The sequence below is a fragment of the Ascaphus truei genome, chromosome 7, assembly GCF_040206685.1.
Source record: "Ascaphus truei isolate aAscTru1 chromosome 7, aAscTru1.hap1, whole genome shotgun sequence".
Lineage (NCBI taxonomy): Eukaryota > Metazoa > Chordata > Amphibia > Anura > Ascaphidae > Ascaphus > Ascaphus truei.
The window spans coordinates 2,892,101-2,898,518 of record NC_134489.1 but is presented as its reverse complement, the minus strand read 5'-3'; the positions used below and the strand labels follow the sequence as shown (position 1 = coordinate 2,898,518).

The window sequence follows — 6,418 nt, the reverse complement described above, 5'->3', positions numbered from 1 at the left end:
CGATCCCCCTGGTCCCCACATGGCTCCCTACTCCCCACGGCGGCAGCTCTCCTGTCCCATGCTCCTGTCCCCTTCCCCTCCTCCTGTCCCCTGCTCCTGTGCCCTGTCCCCTCCTCCTGCTCCTGTCCCCTTCCCCTCCTCCTGTCCCCTGCTCCTGTCCCCTCCTCCTGTCCCCTTCCCCTGCTCCTGTCCCCTGCTCCTGTTCCCTTCCCCTCCTCCTGCTCCTGTCCCCTTCCCCTCCTCCTGTCCCCTTCCCCTCGATCCACCGATCGATGTCCGGGGCGGGAGGTCCCAGCTGCTGCAGCCCGGTTGGCTTGCGGGGGGGGGGGCTCGGCCCTCACCACGTGCCTCCCATGCCGCCGCGGGCTGGGGGGGAAGAAGCAGCCTGCAGCTTGGCCGTGCACTGTGACATGCCGGCGAGGGGAGCAGGGCAGTGGTGGTCACGGCGGGGCTGACTGTCACCTGGGGAGCCCAGTGGGGGATACCTCGCCACGTGCCTCCCACCCACCCTGCTGATTGGGGGGGGGATGTCGGCCTGCCCCCCACACGAGCGGGAGATGGGCGCGGGTTGGTGGGGGAGGAGCGTGGTGCTGGTCGCGGCCTTTCCTCCCCTGTGTGTGTGTGAGAATGTGTATGTGTGTGTGTGTGTGGGGGGGGGGTTTACGGGGGAGAATGTGTGTGTGTGTGTGTGTGTGTGTGTGTGAATGAATGTATGTGTGTATGGGAGTATGTGTATGTGTGTGACACCAGAGGTACCCCCCCAATCAGTAACCTCCCCCCAATCAGTAACCTCCCCCCCCAGTCAGTAACCCCCACCAGTCAGTAAACCCCCCCAGTCAGTCACCCCCCCTGTCAGTCACCCCCCAGTCAGTGTCAGTCACCCCCCACCCCCAGTCAGTGTCAGTCACCCCCCCACCCCCAGTCAGTGTCAGTCACCCCCCACCTCCAGTCAGTGTCAGTCACCCCCCCACCCCCAGTCAGTGTCAGTCACCCCCCCACCCCCAGTCAGTGTCAGTCACCCCCACCCCCAGTCTGTGTCAGTCACTCACTCACCCCCCCACCCCCAGTCAGTGTCAGTCACCCCCCCACCCCCAGTCAGTGTCAGTCACCCCCCCACCCCCAGTCAGTGTCAGTCACCCCCCCACCCCCAGTCAGTGTCAGTCACCCCCCCACCCTCAGTCAGTGTCAGTCACCCCCACCCCCAGTCAGTGTCAGTCACTCACCCACCCACCCCCAGTCAGTGTCAGTCACCCCCCCACCCCCAGTCAGTGTCAGTCACCCCCCCACCCCCAGTCAGTGTCAGTCACTCACCCACCCACCCAGTCACCCCTGCCCCACCCAGCCACTCACCCAGCAAACCACTCACCCAGCCAGTCACTCACCCAGCCTCTCTCTCTCTGTGTATCACCCACCCTCTGTGTGTGTCACCCACCATTTCTCTCCTCTGTCTCCCCCACACTCTCTCTCTCCCCCCACACTCTCTCTCTCCCCCCACACGCTCTCTCCCCCCCCCACACTCTCTCTCTCCCCCACACTCTCTTTCTCTCCCCCACACTCTCTCTCTCTCCCCCACACTCTCTCTCTCTCCCCCCCCACACTCTCTCTCTCTCTCCCCCACACTCTCTCCCTCTCTCCCTCTCTCCCCCACACTCTCTCCCCCACACTCTCTCTCTCTCCCCACACTCTCTCTCTCTCCCCACTCTCTCTCTCTCCCCACTCTCTCTCTCTCTTTCCCCACTCTCTCTCTCTCCCCACTCTCTCTCTCTCTCCCCACACTCTCTCCCCCACACTCTCTCCCCCACACTCTCTTTCCCCCACACTCTCTCTCCCCCACACTCTCTCTCCCCCACACTCTCTCTCCCCCACACTCTCTCTCCCCCACACTCTCTCTCTCCCCCACACTCTCTCTCTCCCCCACACTCTCTCTCTCTCCCCCACACTCTCTCTCTCTCCCCCACACTCTCTCTCTCTCCCCCACACTCTCTCTCTCTCTCCCCACTCTCTCTCTGTCTCCCCCACACTCTCTCTCTCTCCCCCACACTCTCTCTCTCCCGCCACTCTCTCTCTCTCCCCCTCTCTCTCTCTCTCTCTCTCTCTCTCTCTCTCTCTCCCCTACACTCTCTCTCTCTCCCTCACACTCTCTCTCTCAGTCACTTACACTCTGGATCTGGATCTCTTATTTACCCTATATATCTTAACTGCCCTATACTACACCGAAATCTTAACTACCCTATACTGCTTTCTTCCAGATCTGGCTCAAGCTTCACACGGAAGACATCGGAACCCCCCCTAACCCAGAAGACAGGTAGGGAACACCTCCCCAATGTATAACATTGCGGGAATGAGCGTACCTGGACATTGAGGGACTGCGGATCAGGTAAGATCCCAGGTGGTATTGCTGCTTTAGATATTGTGAAGCGGGGGCATCCAGACACTGGTTAAGGGGTTCAGGAAACTAGTCATTCACACCAGGCTTTTAATTCTAGATCCGACATTTACACACACACATGTAACAAGGACTAATTGTAGTATAATGTAATACAATAAATACATTTGTCAAAAACGAATGTTGTTCTGACTAGGAATTTATTAAATGTATTTTATTTATATATTTTATTTTAAAGCAGGGTTGGGGGCGGGACTAGGGGCGGGGTTGGGGGCGGGACTAGGTGGCGAGTAGATTTTTTGGTTGGGCGAGTAGGTTTTTGGGTGATTTGTCGAACACTGTATATATATATATATATACATATATATATATATATATATTCATATATATATATGATTTATCATATTGTACCACCATATTCATTTTTAGTTAGCGCTACCTATCTTGTTTTTTGCTATATAAAAAAGACATACAATACATGGTAGTCTCTGAAATGAGTCAAAAGGTGACCCTTCCTCCCCCAATGTGTCTCTCTCACTCCCCCAGTGTGTCTCTCTCCCTCCCTCCACATTTTTAAAAGACCCCACCGCCCCAATACATTTTTAAAAGACACCCACCGCTCCCTCCCCCCAGTGTCTCTCTCCCTCCAGCCAGTGTGTCCCTTCCTCCCCCCAGTGTGTCTCTCTAACTCTCCCTCCCCCAGTGTGTGTCTCTCTAACTCTTCCTCCCCCAGTGTGTCTGTCTCCCTCCCTCCACATATTTAAAAGACCGCCACCGCCCCAATACATTTTTAAAAGACCCCCACCGCTCCCTCCTCCCAATATCTCTCTCCCTCCAGCCAGTGTGTCGCTCCCTCCCCCCAGTGTCTCTCTCTGTCCAGCCAGTGTGTCCCACTCTCCCTCCCACAGTGTGTGTCTCCCTCACTCTCTCTCCCCCAGTGTGTGTCTCTCTCACTCTCCCTCCCCCAGTGTATGTCTCTCTCACTCTCCCTCCGCTAGTGTGTCTCTCTCACTCTCCCTCCCCAAGTGTGTGTCACTCTCCCTCCCCCAGTGTGTCTGTCTCTCTCCTACACCCAGTGTGTGTGTGTCTCTCACTCTCCCACACCCAGTATGTGTCTCTCACTCTCCCACACCCAGTGTGTGTCTCTCTCACTCTCCCTCCCCAGTGTGTCTCTCTCGCCATTCCCTCCAGTGTGTGCCTCTCCATTCCCTCCAGTGTGTGTCTCTTCCTTCCCTCCAGTGTGTCTCTCCCTTCCCTCTAGTGTCTCTCTCACCTTCCCCCAGTGTGTGTCCCCCTCCCACCTCTCCATGTCACGCACTCACTCACCTTATCATGCTGCATGCAGCAAGGCAGGAAAGGTCCTGCATGAGCTGTGCAGCACAGCGCCACCTAATGGTTGAATGAGACATTGCAGCTACAGACAGACTGCTTGTTTGAGGGAAAATCCAGCACAGTGAGTGCAGGTGGCCCGTCCGTCGGCGGAACCCCTGGGACTGCTCCACAGAACCCCAGGGTTCTGCGGAACCCCATTTGGAAAACGCTGCTGTAGGGCACTATCTACTAGATGTTCATTGTATCCCTTCTGTTTAAATCTCTCACTAAGAAAGTTAGATTGTTCATAAAATGTATCATCATCCGCACAGTTACGCCTAATTCAAAAGAATTGGCTAAAGGGGATGTTATTAATACATCTCCGCTCATGTCCGCTGGTGGGATGTAAATATGAGTTGACCTTCGTGCTCTTAAAGAATGTTTTAGTACAGATACAGTCATTCTGGATGTATATTGCCAAGTCCAAAGAATTGATGTTGTCCCCGTTGATTTCACCAGTGAACTTCAAATTAAATTCATTGGTGTTAATGCGATTAACAAAGGCTTGAAAAGAGGCATTATCCCTATTCCAAACAACGAGGATGTCATCGATGTATCTCCTCCACAGTAGTAACTGTGGAGGAGAAACATCGGCTCCCCGTATGTGTATAGACTCCCACCATCCCATATAAAGAATAGCAAAAGAAGATGCAAATTGTGTCCCCATAGCTGTCCCACAAAGTTGTAAATAAAACTCGTCTCACATTTTCTCAGGGCACGGGATACACATTCGAGTCAACATAATACATTTGTTATGAAACTACTTCAATTTACACTTACGAATAATTTCTTTTTATTTAATGAGAAAATTTACCATCAGGTACAGGGTACCGCCATGGGCACTGCCTGTGCTCCCACCTACGCAAACTTATATTTGGGATGGTGGGAGGAGACGGTGGTGCTCATGGATGAGTATGTTGAGTTTACGGCACATGTGCTGATCTGGATAAGGTATATAGATGATATACTATTTTTGAGGGATGGCACGGAAGATCTACTGATACGGTTCATTAATCTGCTAAATACCAATGCTATTAATCTGAAACTCACTTATCAATCAAGTGCCCATAGTATTAACTTTCTGGATATTACTATTACTAAAAATAGGGAGGGCAATCTTGAAAGTACCATCTTCTGGAAACCTACGTCTACCAATAGCCTTCTTTTGGCTACCAGCCATCACCCGTCCTATATGGTCAACAGTATCCCTATCACCCAATTCTTACGTTTAAGACGCAACTGTTCTACTACCACTGAATTTCAACTACAGGCAGTAGACATGAAGAAACGTTTTATAGAGAGAGGGTACAGTAATACAGTATTGAAATGGGTGTACCGCAGTGTTAACACCCAGACACACACTCTTTGGGCAACATCGAGTTCCTGAACCTTTGGGGGATACTGTTATTAGATTTATCAGTACCAATAATGACAAGTGGGGACTGAGACGACAGAGTCTGTCAAGACATTGGCACATCTTGTCACAAGACAAAAACCTACAGAAGGTTCTTAAGTCAACCCCCAATATGGTATGCAGGCGGATCAGGAATATCCGTGATATCCTGGTACATAGCCACTTTAAAAACGTACGTACCAGGACTTGGTTAGGACCCAAACCAAAGGGATTTTATCCCTGTGGCCATTGTAAGCCATGCCCCTCTATTATTAAATCTCAATACTTTTCAGACTCCAACAATTCCCACACATTTCCCATCAAGACATTCATTAACTGTCTCACAAGTGGGTTATTTACTTGATAACATGTGTGTGTAAGAAACAGTATGTTGGTGAGACACAAAGGCCCCTCAAAGTTAGTCTTGGAACATCTTGGCTCGGTCCGCAATGGACGGGATACACCCATAGTGCGTCATGTAAATGATATACATGGGGGCGAGATAGGTGTCTTATCATTTATTGGAATCAAACACGTACCCTGGGGTCCCCGCAAGGGTGACTGGGATTGTAAATTATTGCAACATGAATGTAGGTGGATACACACTGAATACGAAAGCACCATCAGGCTTGAATGAGGGCTTCATTGACTCATCATTCATCTAGGATGTACTGTGTTCATCTTGTCCATCGTTGATGTGTTGTTTGGGGTAGAGGGATGTGGGTATACAGTTTAATTTAAACTTAGAGATCTGTTTTGACCCCTTTGGGGCGGGTCGCGCAGGCCAGTACAGTCCTAAGTTACTGATTTACGACTTCCACCTACATTCCCTCCATCCTTTGATCACCAAGGATTGCAGTACATTCCTACAATAATCACGATGTGTTGCCCTGTTATGTCAAACAAGATCATTACTAGGAACCTTGTTTCTCCTTACACCCGAGTTACATCATACTGCTAGTTAGGTTTATTTTTCATACATACCTCTTTAAGTTTGTTTTTGTCTGTTTGTATCTGTTTTGGTTTACTTACCTATTAAGGGATAGATTGTGTCACTAAAACAGCTGTTACCAATTGTATCAGACCATTATTGTGATTGGTCTGCTACATTTGTCCCACCCACTCTGTAGGGTATATTTTCCGCACGATGCGACTGGTAAGTAGCTCCTCCCCCTGAAGAAGTGTCTACAGACACGAAATGGCATGGGTGCAGTGACGTCACAGTTGTGGTGCCTGCGATTGGGACGGTGTTCAGGACAGTGGTGGTG

At 51.1% G+C, this 6,418-nt stretch overlaps 1 long non-coding RNA gene across 1 annotated transcript in view; it reads left to right on the top strand.

Annotated features, from left to right (window-relative positions):
* The window catches only part of LOC142498476 (uncharacterized), a 125,464-nt gene that overhangs the window by 959 nt on the left and 118,087 nt on the right, over positions 1 to 6,418 (top strand). The window lies entirely within an intron of this gene.